Raw genomic sequence first — 18,847 nt, 5'->3', positions numbered from 1 at the left:
ACGCGTTGCCCTCTGTCGATTCATTACCACCGATCGTTTAATGATCAAGACCGAAGAACACGGAACAATCCGGTGTCAATTTCAGATCAGGTCATAAAACATTACACTAAATGTTTTTTTAAATGCAGCCTCCTACCTTGCATTTTGTAGTTATGTTTTAAGTAAGTATGGAATGCACGTTAAATTTCATTTGACAAAGGGCTGCAGAGAAGCGTTGAATAAACAGACTTTATAGCTTTCCCCACCTGGTAGAGATCTGGAGTTCGGTAAAAATATAAATAGCCATCCACCAGTGTCACGACACACCAATCTCCTCCATCTGTCCCTTCTGAAAAGCTATCGTCGACCCCCCTCTCATTGACCCATGATCTAGCGAGATTGAACAATTGGGACGCCACCTTGCTGCAATTGGCTCGTTTACCTTGGATACAGTAGTGTAATTTCCACACGTAATTGACGAAATCCTGAGAGACCCGAATTAGGAGTTTCTCGGAAGGATTGCTGCGAAAATCAGTCATTTGGTAGCCAAATAAGGGTAATCCTCAGACGTCAGCTCACCCCCCCCCCCCCCCCACCCCCCACTGCACACACACAGGCCAGGGCAGAGACCCAGCAGCCTGGATGATGAGCATCCCTGTCTACAATACACGGACTCGATCAATGCACTGCAGCAATTCACACTCCTGAGGCAGGACCTTCCAAGCCCTTGACCAGCTGGAATGTGCCCACAAGCCACACATCATCCTGACTTGGAAAGACATTGCCATTCCTTCACCTTCAGAAGGTCACATTCCTGGAACTCCCACTCCGACATCATTACGGGTTCATCCTCACCTCAAGGACCTCAATGGTTCAAGACCCACCGTCTCAAGGGCAAGTGGGGATGGGCAATAAAATGCTGTCGCAGACTGCAAAGCCTACATACTTGGAGTTAATTAAAAAGTTGAGTACAGAATATTACAGTGTAGTGTACTGTAAATTTTTGCAGTCTAGAGGTTGCTCAAATACATTTCTGATGCATCAAGAAGCAACTTTTGTTCTTCCTGGGACTAAACTGAACAGAATCTTGTGTCACTGTGATTTAAAGATTACATCATAATGACAGGAAAAGAAGCTTGGATGATATACCAGGGGAAATCCGAACCTGATACCACAGAGTCCTTGACCTGAAATCTTTGGCTTGGCTTCGCGGACAAAGATTTATGGAGGGGTATGTCCACGTCTGCTGCAGGCTCGTTGGTGACTGACAAGTCCGATGCGGGACAGGCAGGCACGGTTGCAGTGGTTGCAAGGGAAAATTGGTGGGTTGGGGTTGGGTGATGGGTTTTTCCTCCTTTGTCTTTTGTCAGAGAGGTGGGCTCTGCAGTCTTCTTCAAAGGAGGTTGCTGCCTGCCGAACTGTGAGGCGCCAAGATGCACGGTTGGAGGCGATATCAGCCCACTGGCGGTGGTCAATGTGGCAGGCACCAAGAGATTTCTTTAAGCAGTCCTTTTAGCTCTTCTTTGGTGCACCTCTGTCTCGGTGGCCAGTGGAGAGCTTGCCATATAACACGATCTTGGGAAGGCGATGGTCCTCCATTCTGGAGATGTCACCCACCCAACTATTTCTACCAATGGGTGCTTCTCACGGGTAAGTTTGAGTTTGAGGAGATTTGGTATGCCACGAAAGATTCTTGTAAGTTTATACAGATTGTCTGGTTCTTTCGCTGTCTGGAATGGAGGTGTCAATACACGGGACAGGAACAGGCTACAGAGGGTTGTAAACTCAGCTGGTGCCATTGTGGGCATTAGTCTTCACTTCGTTAAGGACATCTTTAAGAGGCAGTGCCTCAAGAAAGCAGCTTCTGTTATCAAGGAACCTCACCACCAATGCCATGCCCTTTTCTCACTGCTATAATCAGGAAGGAGCCTGAAGGCACACACTCAAAGTTACAAAACAGCTTCTTATCCTCCACCATCACATTTCTGAAGGGACTATGAACACTACCTCACCTTTTCTCTTTTCCCCGCACTATCTATTTATTTTTATTTTTATGTTGTGTTTTCATAATTGTAATTGAAAGTCATTTTGTTGTTCTGCACAACTGCCACAAAACAACAAATTTTGTTAGATGTGTTCATGACAAATAAAACTGAATCTGATTCCTGGACTGTCAAGTTCCTCCAGCAGCTCATTCTTTGGCCCTGATATGACAGAACTACTCTGCAAAGCTCCGCTCCCTCCAAAGTCCTTGAACATGTTGCTGCCACTCAAACGCATCTGTCCCACAGCTCAGCACTTCAATCTAACTTTCATTCCTCTTCCAGTATTGACCAACACCTAGCATGGTCACTAATGAGAGCCTGTCATTTCTTATTGTTCTCAACCTACCTGCAGTTTTTGGAACAATAATAGACCATAATGACCCTCTCTGATTTTCCTCCAGTGGAATGTATTACAAGCTCCCATCTTAGTAAAATGGGATTATCACTATAAGGGATAGTATGGACAGGAGGGACTGAATGGTCACACAAGCACAATACGTCTCAGCCCAGCGATAATTTGATACATTGGAAGAACTGATGGAAGGTTTGTCACAGTCCATTCCAGAATGCGATACATTTGCAAAGACACTGTGATTTTGGAAGGGAGAACCATCTGGCTATTGAAGAGAAAACAGCTTTTGAAAGCAGCTCTAGTGGCCGGCCATTCTTGTGGAATTCAGAGCAAAGTATGCTCTGTGAATGACTGGACTTCTTCAGTGGATTGACCTGTGCCAGGAGGGTCTTTTAGGAAGCAAAGTGCTTCATTTTGACTGTGACTAATAGTAAAGGTCACTTGGAGAGATGGTTTCACTTTAAGTGTGACTAGCAGTGAGGGTACTTAGACTGGTACAATGGTCTTGGAAGCTTCGTGGAGGCTGCCAAGTTTGAGTCTTGACTACAAAAGGACCAGGAGTGTTATGACCACAGCTCGTGTAGATGGACATTTCTTCAAAGGCAATGCAAGGAGAATTTGTGAGTCTGTAGCAAAAGCGCTTTTACTGTGCTGTATGTCTAAAAATCTTCTGAATTGTGATTATACTCTGCAATTTCTTGGTTTATCTCCTGCCTTCCTGAATAAATGCTGCTGTTCTCTCATTATCTGACACCTCAGATAATTTTGTGGTCACAAAATGTTGAAAATCTTCTTCCCTTTCATGTGTAATTACAGTCTTAGCCGCTTTTAAGCCTGCAAGGATGGCTAATATCTCCTTAACTTCACAGGTTTAAGTATTTCACAGTTCCCCTCCATAATTTGTCCATTTTCAATGTACTTCTAGTGAACACGGATATATATTCACTGAAGACCTCACCTATGGCTCCACACCCCCAGCAAGGAGATTTGGTCAACCTTGTATCCTTCTTCTCTTCTTTTCTTCTTTGGCTTGGCTTCGCGGACGAAGATTTATGGAGGGGGTAAAAAGTCCACGTCAGCTGCAGGCCTTAATGTATTGATAAAATAGGGAATTTCTTTAATCCTGATATCTTGTGCCTCCACTTTGCCCTTCTATTTCTTTTAAGTATCCCTCTCCAATTTCAATGTTCCGGAATGACTCCCCCATTTTCTGTTCTCTCATCCTTCACTCATTTCTCTATCTACCCCTCAATATCCCTTGATGATCCTTTGAGTTCCTTTCACCCTTATGGGAACAAGTTGGCCCTGAGCATTCGTGGATTCACTAATGGAGGAAGACCTACCTCGAAGTAAAAGTCCCCAGTCTACATTGGCAAGGTCCTGCCTCATATTGAAATTGGCCTTACCCTCCCCAACTCAGGACTTTAATTTATGGTTCAAGCTTACTCCTGTCCATAACCACCTTGAAACTGAAAGGGTTATTGTTAGTAAATCCAAAGTGCCGCAAGGAATAATCTTGGCACAAATGTACATTTTACAATGTTTTTTTTTTTTTTTTTTTTTTTTTTTTTTTTTTTTTTTTTTTTTTTTTTTTTTTATTTTTCACACCATAAATCACAATAGCCATGATATACACTTTTTCTTTTCCACACATTTACAGTGACTTTTTCTCCCTCCCCCCTCCCTCCTCCCAAGCCACCCCCCCATCCCTCCCCCCTCTCATCCATTTTAGTTATACAATCTAGGTTGCATTAATTCAGTTAGACAATGTTGTCATTCAACAAAAATACACCAGAAATTCTACTGAGTCCATTTTTTTCTTCTCTTCTCCTTCCATCAACTTAGGTAATGTTTGTTCCCGGTAGGTTTTCGCTATTGTATTTAATGTAAGGCTCCCATACTTGTTCGAATATTTCAATATTATTTCTTAAACTATATGTTATTTTTTCTAATGGAATACATTTATTCATTTCTATATACCATTGTTGTATTTTCAAATTATCTTCCAATTTCCAGGTTGACATAATACATTTTTTTGCTACAGCTAGGGCTATCTTAACAAATCTTTTTTGTGCATCCTCCAAGTCAATTCCAAATTCTTTATTTTTTATGTTACTTAGGAGAAAGATCTCTGGATTCTTTGGTATATTGTTTTCTGTTATTTTATTTAATATCTGATTGAGATCATCCCAAAATTTTTCTACTCTCTCACATGTCCAGATTGCATGAATTGTTGTTCCCCTTTCTTTTTTACATCGAAAACATCTATCAGATACTGTTGGGTCCCATTTATTTAACTTTTGCGGTGTAATGTATAGTCTGTGTAACCAATTATATTGTATCATACGCAGCCTCGTATTTATTGTATTTCTCATCGTTCCAGAGCATAACTTCTCCCATGTTTCCTTTTTTATCTTTATATTTAAATCTTGTTCCCATTTTTGTTTAGTTTTACCATTTGTTTCCTCATTTTCCTTTTCTTGCAGTTTAATATACATATTTTTTATAAATCTTTTGATTAACATTGTATCTGTAATCACATATTCAAGGTTACTTCCCTCTGGTAAACTCAAGTTGCTTCCTAATTTATCTTTCAAGTAGGATCTCAGTTGGTAATATGCCAGCGCTGTATCTCCCGTTATATTGTACTTATCTCTCATTTGTTCAAAGGATAAGAATCTACTTCCTGAAAAACAATTTTCTATTCTTTTAATCCCTTTTTTTTCCCATTTTCTAAAGGCAAGGTTGTCTATTGTAAAAGGGAGTAGCTTATTTTGCGTCAATATTAGTTTTGGTATTTGGTAATTTATTTTATTTCTTTCTACATGTATCTTCTTCCATATATTGAGGAGATGGTGTAATACTGGAGAAGTTCTATGTTGTACCAATTTTTCGTCCCATTTATATAATATGTGTTCAGGTATCTTTTCCCCTATTTTATCTAATTCTAGTCTCGTCCAGTCTGGTTTTTCCCTTGTTTGATAAAAATCTGATAGGTACCTTAATTGTGCGGCTCTATAATAATTTTTGAAGTTTGGCAATTGTAAGCCTCCTTGTTTATACCATTCTGTTAATTTGTCTAGTGCTATCCTCGGTTTCCCCCCTCTCCATAAAAATCTCCTTATTATTTTCTTTAACTCTTTGAAGAATTTTTCTGTCAGTTGTATTGGCAATGCCTGAAATAAGTATAGTATCCTTGGAAAAATGTTCATTTTAATACAGTTTATCCTTCCTATCAGTGTTAGTGGTAGCTCTTTCCAATGCTCTAAATCGTCCTGTAGTTTTTTCATTAGTGGATTGTAATTGAGTTTATATAATTGGCCTAGATTTTTGTTTATTTGCACACCTAGGTATCTTATTGCCTGCGTTTGCCATCTGAATGGGGATTCCTCCTTAAATTTTGCGAAATCCGCGTTATTCATAGGCATTGCTTCACTTTTATTTACGTTTATCTTGTATCCCGACACTTCTCCATATTCCTTCAATTTCTTATATAGTTCTTTTATTGATAGTTCTGGTTCTGTTAAGTACACTATCACATCATCCGCAAACAGACTGATTTTATATTCCCTGTCTTTTATTTTTATTCCTTTTATATTATTATCTCTTCTTATCGATTCTGCTAGTGGTTCTATAGCTAGCGCAAACAATAATGGTGATAGTGGGCATCCCTGCCGCGTTGACCTGCTTAAGTTAAATTGCTTTGATACATGTCCATTTACTGTCACTTTCGCTAACGGTCCCTTATATAATGCTTTAATCCAATTAATATACTTCTCCGGTAAACTGAATTTTTGCAATACTTTGAACAAGTAATTCCATTCTACTCTGTCGAAGGCCTTCTCTGCGTCTAAAGCAACTGCTACTGCCGGTGCTTTATTTCCTTCTACTGCATGAATTAAGTTAATAAATTTACAAATATTGTCTGTTGTGCGTCTTTTTTTGATAAATCCAGTTTGGTCTAAATTTACCATTTTCGGTACCTGTTCTGCTAATCTGTTCGCTAATAGTTTAGCTATTATCTTATAATCTGTGTTTAGCAAAGATATTGGTCTATATGACGCTGGTGAGAGTGGATCTTTCCCTTGTTTTAGTATCACTGTAATTATTGCTGTTTTACATGAATCTGGTAAGTTTTGTGTCTCATCAATCTGGTTGATTACATCCAGGAGGGGCGGTATTATTAGGTCTTTAAATGTTTTGTAGAATTCTATTGGGAGTCCATCCTCTCCTGGTGTCTTATTATTTGGTAAATTTTTTATTATCTCTTGTATTTCTACTGTTCCAAATGGTTCTGTTAATTTATTTTGTTCCTCTATTTGTAGTTTTGGTAGTTCAATTTTAGTCAAAAATTCATCTATTTTCCCTTCTTTCCCTTCGTTTTCGGTTCGGTATAATTGTTCATAGAATTCTCTGAAGTTTTCCTTAATTTCTTTTGGATTATATGTAATTTGTTTGTCTTTTTTCCTTGTTGCCAATACCGTTTTCTTAGTTTGCTCTGTCTTAAGCTGCCATGCTAGGATTTTGTGTGTTTTTTCCCCTAGTTCATAATATTTCTGTTTTGTCTTCATTATATTCTTCTCCACCTTATATGTTTGTAATGTTTCATATTTTATTTTTTTATCCGCCAATTCTCTTCTTTTGGTTGTATCTTCCTTTATTGCTAATTTTTTTTCTATGTTTATTATTTCCCTTTCCAACTGCTCTGTTTCCTGATTATAGTCCTTCTTCATCTTGGTTGCATAACTTATTATTTGCCCTCTAATGAATGCTTTCATTGCGTCCCATAGTATAAACTTATCTTCCACTGATTCCGTATTTACTTCAAAGTACATTTTTAATTGTTTTTCAATAAATTCTCTAAAATCCTGTCTTTTAAGTAGCATGGGGTTTAATCTCCATCTATACATTCTTGGAGGGATGTCTTCTAGCTCTATTGCCAATAACAGGGGTGAGTGGTCCGATAATAGTCTAGCTTTATATTCCGTTTTCCTAACTCTCCCTTGTATGTGGGCTGATAACAGGAATAGGTCTATCCTTGAGTATGTTTTATGTCTAGTCGAGTAGTATGAGTATTCCTTTTCTTTTGGGTTTTGTTTCCTCCATATGTCCACAAGTTTCATTTCTTGCATTGATTTAATTATAAATTTGGTTACTTTGTTCTTCCTGTTAATTTTTTTCCCCGTTTTATCCATATTTGGATCCAAATTCAGATTGAAATCCCCTCCTATTAGTATGTTCCCTTGCGTATTAGCTACCTTCAAAAAGATATCTTGCATAAACTTTTGATCTTCTTCGTTAGGTGAATATATATTAAGTAGATTCCAAAGCTCTGAATATATCTGACATTTTATCATAACATATCTCCCTGCTGGATCTATTATTTCCTCTTCTATTTTAAATGGCACATTTTTGCTAATTAATATAGCCACTCCTCTTGCTTTTGAATTATACGATGCTGCTGTTACATGTCCTACCCAATCTCTCTTTAATTTCTTGTGCTCCAATTCAGTTAAATGTGTTTCTTGGACAAATGCTATATCTATTTTTTCCTTTTTCAGTAAATTTAGTAGTTTCTTCCTTTTAATTTGGTTATGTATTCCATTAATATTTAGAGTCATATAGTTCAGCGTAGCCATTTTATATTTTGTTTATCTTCTCTTTCCGTTTTTCCATCATTACCTTTCCTCCTTTTCCATTTCTGTTTTCTTATTTTCAACTCTTTACCAGACAACATTCCTACAACATCCAACATTTTCCTTATTCTCCTATTTCTATCTTCTTTATCCCCAATCTCCCCTTCCCCTCCTGAGTTGCCCTTTATCCCTTGTCGGACAACCACATCTCCCCTCTCCATTTGGATTTGCGAATCCACTCGCAAGCGTCAACTGATTTTGCAGTGACCGCTCTTTTCCCCCCACCCAGCCCCCCCCAGAAAAGATTTCGTTTTTTATATGTCACAAAGGTCACTCTTTTAGTTCCCTCCTTATTCTCTCTATTCCCTTACCTTCCCTTATTAATTCTTGTCTATACTTTCTATGTTTTCCTCTAATTACAGATACTTTCACATATGCCCGTTGTCTCTATTCACTCTTATACCTCTTTACCCGCATACATATCAATCGTGGTCATTTTTACCCTCCTTACCCGTCTTCATCCCTCAGTCTATTTTTGTCTTTACCCACATACATATCAATCGTGATAATTTTTGCTCTCATTACCCGTCTTCATCCCTCAGTCTATTTTTGTAATTGTTCTGCAAATTTTCGTGCTTCTTCTGGATCCGAGAATAGTCTGTTTTGTTGTCCTGGAATAAATATTTTCAATACCGCAGGATGCTTCAGTGTAAATTTATATCCTTTCTTCCATAAAATCGCTTTTGCTGCATTGAACTCTTTTCTCTTCTTTAGGAGTTCAAAGCTTATATCTGGATAAATGAAGATTTTTTGCCCTTTATACTCCAGTGGTTTGTTGCCCTCTCTTACTTTTTCCATTGTCTTCTCCAGCACCTTTTCTCTTGTAGTATATCTTAGGAATTTTACTACAATAGATCTTGGTTTTTGTTGTGGTTGTGGTTTAGGGGCCAATGCTCTATGTGCCCTTTCTATTTCCATTTCTTGCTGTAGTTCTGGACATCCTAGGGCCTTAGGGATCCATTCTTTTATAAACTCCCTCATATTCTTGCCTTCTACATCTTCCTTAAGGCCCACTATCTTTATGTTATTTCTTCTGTTATAATTTTCCATTATATCTATTTTTTGGGCTAGTAATTCTTGTGTCTCTTTAGTTTTTTTATTAGATTCCTCCAATTTCTTTTTTAAGTCTTCTACCTCCATTTCTGCTGCTATTGCCCGTTCTTCCATCTTGTCCATTTTTTTCCCCATTTCTGTTAAGGTCATATCCATTTTATTTATTTTCTTTTCTGTGTTGTTTATTCTTCTTCTTAAATCATTGAATTCCTGTGTTTGCCATTCTTTAAATGACTCCATGTATCCTCTAACAAGAGCAAGTACCTCCTTTACCTTGCCTATCTTTTCTTCTTCTATTTCCCTGTACTCTTCCTCTTCCTCTTCTTCTTCCTCTAGGTTGACCATCTGTTGTTTCTTTGCTGCCCTTTCCTCCTCTTCTTTCTTGTTTCCATTGTCTTCTGTGGTGTCTTCTTGCTGCAGGTGTTCTGCAGCTGTCGTTGCCGGCTGTGGAGATCGACTCCCCAGCTGGTCCCCCCTCCCGTCGGTGTGTTTTTTTGTATGCGCATCGCGCATGCGCGAGGAGTCGCGCATGCGCGGTTGCGCACTTTTACTCGGCTCTGTGAGCCATTGTTGTAGTTCTCTTTCTACCGACCTGAGGTAGTGGGGTCTTCTCTCCACAGCGGGCCTCTTCGGACAGGTAAGGCCTTCACCTTTTTCCTCCGTTGTCTTCTCTTCCTCTCTTCTTTCCGTTGATTTTGATTTTTCTCCTTTTGTCTCCATCTTCTTTCCACCTTTATATTCACTTTTCTTTAACTTGTATTTCTGTGCCTTTGTATTTTCTCTCGTTTTTCCCGACTTTTCTGGAGAGGGCTGGAGTTCACCGTCCGGCCACTACTCCATCACGTGACTCCTCCACATTTTACAATGTTCATGACAATAAACTCATCGTCATCACAAGTGTTCTCCTACTGACTCTTTATCACATGATCCACTTGATGAGTTTACTGGCTTAAAAAAAGTTCTTTGATGGTCTTGAAAACCTTTCACATGAAGACAAGCCCATTTAATAACAGGAACATTGAAATCCCCTAATACTCAATCTCTCTGTGATTTGTCTGTATATCTGCTCCTTTGATTTGTGCTGACAATCAGGAAGTTTGCAGAGCCCCCCCAGCAAGGAGATACACTCCTTTTCTTTCCCCAAAACTTAACCCCTTGTGGCCTTATTTCAAGAGCAGCCTGGGATATCTCCCTCATTACAGTAGTATTTTCAGAATAAATATTATTAATAAATGACTCAGAGGCAAAGATCATGTTTCTAAATTCTAGAGTCATGTGTTTCAATGATCACTATAGAGAAAAATGCAGATCTGAGGATGAAGCGTATTGAACATCAGTGCTTCTGCCTCCATATAACCATATACAGCACAGAACAGGCCAGTGTGGCCCTACTAGTCCATGCCGGAACAAATCCCCACCCTCCTAGTCCCACTGACCAGCACCTGGTCCATACCCCTCCAATTCACTAAGGGATATTAACTCAAAGCTCTATCCTCTCAGCTGGATGGATGAGAACCCTTGGAAACATTTGAGGAACAAGAGTTCTCCAGGTTTTTAATCAGTCAACCAATCACCTTTACAATTATTTGGTACTTAACAAGAGTACACAGAATATATTGAATACCTTCTTTCTCTTCTTTGTGATTCAATGATTTCATCTCTGTCTTTTGCCCTATATTTCAAGAGTAACTGAACTTAAAAATGTAGGATTACGAGCTCCCATTTCAAATAAAATGTGATTATCACTGTAAGGGAATAGTATGGACAGGAGGGCCCAGATAGTTGCAATTAACATTTAACATTTCACACAAGTGCAACTCAAGTCACAGCCCAGTGATAATTGGAAGAACTGAGGGAATTCAATATATTGTGATTTTGCAAGGGAGAACCATTCCGACTGCTCGAAAGAAAACAGCTCATGGAATTCAGAGCAAAGTGAATGACTGGGCCTTTTCGGTGGATTGACCTATGCCAGGAAGGTCGTTTTGGGAAGCCAAATGCTTCATTTTGATTGTGACTAAACAGTTGAGGTCACTTGGAGAGACCAGTGCCAGGGTCTTGGAGCCCACTGAATTTGAGTCTTGCCAACAAAAGGTCCAAGAGTGTTATGTCCACAGCTCGTGTGGATGGACATTTCTTCAAAGGCAATGCAAGGAGAATTCGTGAGTCTATAGCAGACACAACTCCAGTCTTCCCATCATTTCAGCATTAATTCTGGGATATCAAATTTCAAAGGCCTACACTTCAACACTGAACTTTTAACTTTCTGGATTTTGGCCTGGACTGTAATGGTTTGCGTGTATCCCATACACACACATACACAGTTGGGGATAGATTTAGTGTTAAAGATATTTTAAAAGTTAGAAATAAAATTAGTGTTTTCAAATTAAACACTGTCTGGTTCATTGTCTATTGCTGCTTGTTACACACAGTTCGTAACAGTAGTTAAATGGTTTAAGCATTTTGACATGTCATAAAGGTTACAAGAGCTATTAGATGAATGCAGCTTCCTTTCACAGAGGAAAATATAAGCAAAGGTATCTATTATAAATTCGATAATTTCATCCTTAATATGTTTCAGTGTGAAGCAATCCAATTGATTGTATCTTGTACATCACAGGTAAGACTCAATAATAATCAAAATATGTTATAATTCACATGTACAGACAACATATATATAAAACATTCATGACTTTAGAAACACCAGGATGAGAAGTAACCTAAAATAACTCTGGGCCAAGATCTGGGAAAATATTTCTCAATCAGGAAAGATACAAGCGTCAAACCAAGTTTTCTAAATATGTACAATATCAATAATTCCTTGGATAGGTTGGGTTTGGAGAGTTGGATCCAAGAGACTGAAATGATATAATTACTCTTTAGCAAAACATGTTTTGCTCTCCAACTCAATCCTGCTGCTCCTGGTCACATTGGCAACATTACTCAGGTCTGACGGTAAAAAGATTTCACCCTCACTCTACCACTGATGTGCACTTGTCTGGGCTGAGAAACTCCTAATACAATGTCCAGTGGGAAGGGATTATAACCTAACAACTATAGACACTTTCATTAATGTGAGATATGCTGCCAGTCATTGAATTTTCTTTTGCATGTGGTTGCTTGGAGTTGATCAAAGTCTATCTCTGGATATGGAGTGAAATGGTCCTGATAACCTAAACTAGGTATCAGTGACAGAACTATTGATGCATTCATGCCACTCAATAGAGTGTGTGTATGCGTAAGTAATTCACGCATAATTAAACATTAAAGTGCATATTCTAAATTTTATTCAAGGTTATATGTATACATTTTAGTTTGATCATGTAGCAATTACAACACTTTTTAAACATAGTTCCCTCATTTCAGGGCACCAAAATGTTTGGGACATTTGGCTTCACAGATGTTTGTGTATACTCAGGTATGTTTAATTACTTCATTGGGGCAGGTATAAGAGAGCTTTTGATCACCTGTGGAGCCTGTAGTTGCCATTTTTCAACATGAGAACCAGAGTTTCACCAATGAAAGTCAATGAATAAAACAATAAGAGACCTCCCAAACCTTAGGATTACCAAAATCAACAGTTTGGACTATCATTAAGAAGAAAGAGCATATGATGAGCTCAGTAATCACAAAGGGACTGGTATTCCAAGGAAAACCAACACTGCTGATGGCAAAGGAGTTCTCATGATAATGAAGAAAAATCCCCAAACATCTGTCCTACTGAACAGAAACTCTCTTCAGGTGGATGTGTCAATGACTACTGTCCACCAAAGACTTCATGACAAAAAAATACAGAGGCTACACTGCAAGATGCCAACCATGGCAAAGGTAGAATGCTTTGGATCTTGCACAGTTCTTTAGCACATCCACACTTTCCTCTTGCCATCACTCTGATGCAGATTAATCTTGGTCTCATCTGTCCACAAGACCTTTTTCCAGAATTCTGCAGGCTCATTTAAATACAGACAATCCCCAGGTTAAATACAAGTTCCGTTACATAGTTCTATCTTTAATTTGAATTTATATTCAAGTTGGAACAGTTACATACAGTCCTTATTTAGCATCAGTTGGTCAAATGCTTATTTTAGTATATAGAATATATTTTATCTTTATATGCGTATAAAACACTTCACATACATTAAAACATCTTAACATAATAATACACTACATAGCAATGATACAGGTAATAATACAGCACAACAGAACTTTAAGGCCAAGCGGTGGCCATTTTGTGGGGCATCATGATGGCGCACACTGCTTCTTCTTCTTTCCCCCCCCACCCCCATCCTCCCTCCCTCCCCCTCCCTCCTCAGTGGTGCAATCGTACTGTAAGGCCAGGTGGCAGCCATTTTGCAGGGCCGAGCAGTGGCCACGTTGTGGGCAGTGCGGCAGCACATGCTCCTTCTTCTCCCTCCTCTCCTCCGCCAGACTGCTCGCCACCTCACCCATCCACTGCTTTGCCCATGCTGTGTGTGGCATAGCCTGACAGTGGATGCACGTCACTGGCTGCCTGATGATAGACGGGTCAGCAGGCCAATAGAACGCGAGCTCCACTCGAGCTGGAAGTAGACTTCATTCTCCTTCCACCAGCTTGTCAGTTTATAACAATGGGTAAGTTGGATGGCTTCTGACTTTCATTGGTGCAACACTGTTCTTCATGTTGAAAAATGGCAATTATAGACTCCATAGATGATCAAAAGCTGAGAAGCAAGTCTATCTCTCTTGTACCTGCATGAAAGAAGCAATTAAACATACCTGAGCCCACACAAACACCTGCAAAGCCAAATATCCCAAACATTATGGTGCTCTGAAACAAGGGGACTATGTATAAAAAGTGCTTTAATTTCTACATGGTCAAACTAAAATGTATACAAAAAACCTTAAATAAAATCAGGAATATGTACTTTAATTACATGTGAATTGTTTGATTCCAACTTGAAAACAGTGGAACTCGGGCAAATAAAGGATATAAGTGTGTGTGTGTGTGTGTGTGTGTGTGTGTGTGTGTGTGTGTGTGTGTGTGTGTGTGTGTGTGTGTGTGTGTGTGTGTGTGTGTGTGTGTGTGTGTGTGTGTGTGTGTGTGTTTTCAGTTTTCTTCATATCTGTGGAGATAATTGGCTAAAACCTCTCATCTGTGATAGTTGGGATAACCAAGGGAAGCCCACTATCCACAGCATTTCTGGGTGAAGACTGTTGCAAATGCTTCAGTCTTGCCACCAATGTTCATGTGCTGGGCTTCATCTTCTTTATGCATAAATGTGCTCAAAGACCTTCATCTCCTGATAATTACATAATGCCCACCAGCTTCAGAACTGCAGAGCTTTCACCAGATGCATTGATTCTCGAGCTCCGTCTACACATTACTTCCACTGCTGAGCATGGATGCAGTTCTATGTTGCAGCTTCTTCATGTTTGTACCATTTTGGATTAGCTCAAAACTGCTTCTGTCAATTTCTTATATGCTTATTGTGTGTCAAGTTCGAGGGTAACAGCAGAGAAACTGTGAACCATGAGGCTACTTATGAGATATTATCTGCAGAAATCATTTTTAAGGACTCTTACTTTGCAAATTATTTATTAATGGATATTTTTTTCTGTATTTGCAGTTTGTTTACATTTCTTTCTTTGATTATATTTCTCTTGAATATATATAGTTTTTCTTTTTTCATATTTTATTTTGATTTTCATGGACTTGCAAAATTCTTGCACTTTTTTGAGTCTATCCAAATGTAATTCTATTAACTTATTCATACCCATCAGAACAATAGAATTTCATTCCATTTGGAAGAAATGTTAAAGCCAGAAAATGTACACTGTGAGCATGTGAATTCAAGGCCCATCACTGAGAGCCCATCACCACTGGCTGCATCCCTAAGGATGTATCTGATAGATTAAGCACATGGAAAGAGAACTGACTTGAGGGGAATCCATCTGAAATTCTACTTATCGTTAGTGTAAACTGTACACAAAAGTATAATCTTCCAACATTCATACAATATAGAATCTATCCCCCCACCCACCCCCTCCCCCACATCCCCACCCTTAAGCCAACTAAATAAGTCAATTAAATTTTACAAATACAAATTACATTAGGGTCATAGACCCCTATAGAATCTAGGAAAAAAAACTCAGGATGGGTAAATAACAAAGGCTAAAGGAAAAAAAATTAAAAGGAGAAAAAACTTAAAAAACTAAACTGAAAAAGCATGTCACCTGCACCATGTCCTACTTTCATGGTCACTTTTGTTTCCCTGCTGGGATGGATTGCTATCTTACCCCTATTTCAAGGTGGGGGGGGGGGAATGCTAATCAATCAGTGTGCCAATATATTTCAAGTAAGGTTGCCTCACTCTGATGAACGTGTCATGTTTCTTCCTGAGATTGTGTGTGATTTTCTCCAGGAGAATGCAACTCTGCATTTCCATATTCTATCATGTGGTATTTGGTTGGGTGTTGGACTTCCACAAAACTGCTATATATTTCCTGGCTACTGCCAAGGCAATCTTCACAAACAGAAATTTGATCTTTGGTCAATCTAACTCTCATGTTCCAACTATCTCCCAGAAGGGTCAACTCCAGATCCTGTGGAAAATCCACTTTTGTAATTTTTTTCAGAATGTCCCCCAGGTCTTCACAGAAGGGTCTCACCTTTGCACATAACCAGGTGGTGTGACAAAAGTTCCAGCCTCCACACCACACCTAAAGGACATATTTGAAATTACAGGCATGGATTTGTGTAATTTTTGTGGTGTGAAGTTCCATGGTGCATGAAATTGTACTTCACCAACCTGTAGCTGGCGTTGATGACCCCCGTCACACTGTCCACACACAGATCTTGCCACCACTCTATTGATTGATGTGCCCAAGTCTGACTCCCATCTCTCCCTTGACCTGTGTAAGCCCATCTTTGGGCTCAATTTGGAATATTGAAAAAGATTTACACACATTCCCCTTTTGAATTAGAATCATTATGTCGCTATGTAACTCTTTCTTGTGTACAGTTTACACTAACAATAAGTAGAATTTCAGATGGATTCCCCTCAAGTCAGTTCTCTTTCCATGTGCTTAATCTATCAGATACATCCTTAGGGATGCAGCCAGTGGTGATGGACTTTAAGTGATGGGCCTTGAATTCTCATGCTCACAGTGTACATTTTCTGGCTTTAAAATTTCTTCCAAATGGAATGAAATTCCATTGTTCTGATGGGTTGAATAAGTTAATAGAATTACATTTGGATAGTCTCAAAAAAGTGCAAGAATTAGCACAAATGAGCAAAGTTTATTGAGAGCTGAGCATGAGATAAAATGTACATTGGTGCACCTCAGAGTTGTGTACTCAGCCTGCTCCTGTTCACGCCGTTAATGCCAGATCCAGCACCAACAGAGTCATTGTTTGTAGATGACATGACAGTAGTTGATCACATCAGCCACAATGATGAATCACAATACAGAGAAGAGGTGGAAAATCTCATGAAGTGGTGCAAGAATAATAACCTGAGTCTCACCTGGACAAGACAATGGAGACGATTATGGACTTCAGGAAGACCAGAAATGACCACCCTCGTGATACATTAATAGCTCAGTAGTGGAAAAAGTTAAGAGCATAACATTTCTCAGTCCATTTAAGAAGTGACCTGTTACAATTTGATAATTGAGTTGACTGCCCCACATGGGTAGAAATGGAACTAAATTTTACTATTTCTATTTTGGAATATCCTCTTCTTTATAGAAATTAACTGACAACCCAATCATTAAACATAGTTTGAGAATATGGGCACAATTTAGAAGGTTTTTTTGGATTTCAGTTTTTCCATTACTATTGTAACTAATTACCTTTTTCCAACCTTCTTTACAAGATACAGCTTTTAATGAGAGGCACAGATTGGGTATTAAATGTTTTAAAGAACTTTTTGTTGACAACAATTTTGCATCCTTTGAACAATTGGTTGTAAATTTTAACTTATCTAAAGCTCTTTTTTTTTAGTTATTTATAAATTAGGCGTTTTCACCAATCTCAGATTCTGAATTTTCCTAGAATTCCCGAGGCAAATATTCATGATACCTTTTTTTGAACTACAGCCTCCCTATAAAGGCTTAATACCTCTTATTTATGACAAATTGGCTGATCTAAGGCAAGCCTCATTAATTAAAATCATGAATGCCCGGGAGCAGGATTTGAACCTTTCATTGTCCAATGAGGTTTGGGATTCTATTTTTAAACTGATTAACATTACATCCCCTTGTGCATGGCATTGTTTGCTAGAATTCAAAGTGGTTCATAGAGCACACATATCTAAAGTTAAATTGTCTTGTTTATATTTGGACGTAAATCCCCAATGTGACAAATGTAAAACAGGTGATACCTCTTTAATTCACATGTCCTGAACCTGCCCGAGCTTAGAAAAAAGTTTTGAAGGAATTTTTTAAACATTATCAGCAATTCTCATTTTAAAACTGGAACCTAACCCTTTAATAGCTCTTTTTGGAACACTCCAAGATGATAATGTTTTACCAGCTTCTATTTAATGTCACATCCTACCTTTTTCTTTGTTAATGGCCAGACATGCAAATTTGATTAAATGGAAAGATAGTACTCCACCTATGAATACAAAATGGCTAAGGGATATTATGTTTTGTTTAGATCTGGAAAAATTAGATATGCTATCATTGATTCAAATATTAAATTTCAAATGATATGGGGCTTGTTCATGGACTACTATCATAACCTTAAGAGTTAGTGTTGATTCAGGATTTTGTGATTGTGCCGTCCTTCTCCAACATTGTTCAACTTGGATTTTTGAAGGTTAATCCTGAAACTTGCTTAGGGGAAGGAGTTTAGAAATTATTCCTTTTTTCTATTCTTTTGTTATATTTTATTGTATCGTGATAATCGTGCTATTGTGCCTTCTGAATATCTTTCCTAGTCCTGCAGCACATTTCATAATTGCATTGTTTAATTATTTTTATTGTAAAAAATATTTTTTTTAAAAGAGAGAAAGAAGTGACCCTTCCCGGACACATTACATCTCCTCACATGTCAGGAAGGTACAACAGTGACTGCATTTCCTTAGAAGGCTGAGGTGAGCAATGCTACCAGTCACCATTCCATCAACTTTCTACAGGAGCTTCATTGAGAGCAGCCTGGCCGACTGAATCCCAGTATAGTATGATCAGTCTAGAGCAGGGTTTCCCAAACTGGGTTCCATGGAAAAGAGTAAGGGTTCCATAGAAAAAGTGACAGGGAGTAAAACTCATAAATATAAAAGGTCCCTACTTTAAAAAAAATCCTCATTTCTTTTGTCCTAAAGAATCTAAACTTATTTGGGAAAGCAGCAAACTGTACACTCTCCTCCCCACCAAGAGTCATGAGATCTGACATTAGCAGCACAAATGGAAATTAGCTCATCATTATTAACGAATGAGAATCAGAAAATTATCAAATATTACAATTTATTAGTAATACAGTATTATTAGGGCCTAACTAAATACCCACAAATATAAAAATGATTCAATTTTTTCATCACTTTGTATATTTACATATGCATTATTTAAATTTAAAAGTATCACCCCTCTTTCATCCTTTTTTCAAACACAAGGTAAATTCTTTTATTTATCTCTTATTATTATCATTATTCTAATAATGAGGTAGCACTGAACTGAAGATTAGGGTTCCACCATTTACAAGTGCTCCCTAAAAGGGTTCCGTGAGCTAAAACATTTGG

At 38.4% G+C, this 18,847-nt stretch overlaps 1 protein-coding gene across 2 annotated transcripts in view; it reads right to left on the bottom strand.

The window, feature by feature from the left end:
• LOC138743360 (uncharacterized) overlaps positions 1-970 on the bottom strand; it is a 35,975-nt gene extending 35,005 nt beyond the window's left edge. Inside the window, exon 1 of one of the 2 annotated variants that reach the window (XM_069898629.1) lies at positions 835-970. The gene's annotated coding sequence lies outside the window, so the exon portion shown is untranslated. Of the gene's footprint in view, positions 1-245; positions 317-834 lie in introns of those variants that run through there. The other variant, XM_069898619.1, reaches the window with a different exon arrangement.
• Positions 971-18,847: the final 17,877 nt, after the last annotated feature.

Source organism: Narcine bancroftii, chromosome 1, assembly GCF_036971445.1.
Source record: "Narcine bancroftii isolate sNarBan1 chromosome 1, sNarBan1.hap1, whole genome shotgun sequence".
NCBI classification, from domain to species: Eukaryota; Metazoa; Chordata; class Chondrichthyes; order Torpediniformes; family Narcinidae; genus Narcine; species Narcine bancroftii.
Note: the sequence above shows the minus strand (reverse complement) of the source record. Positions and strands in the feature narration are given on the sequence as shown.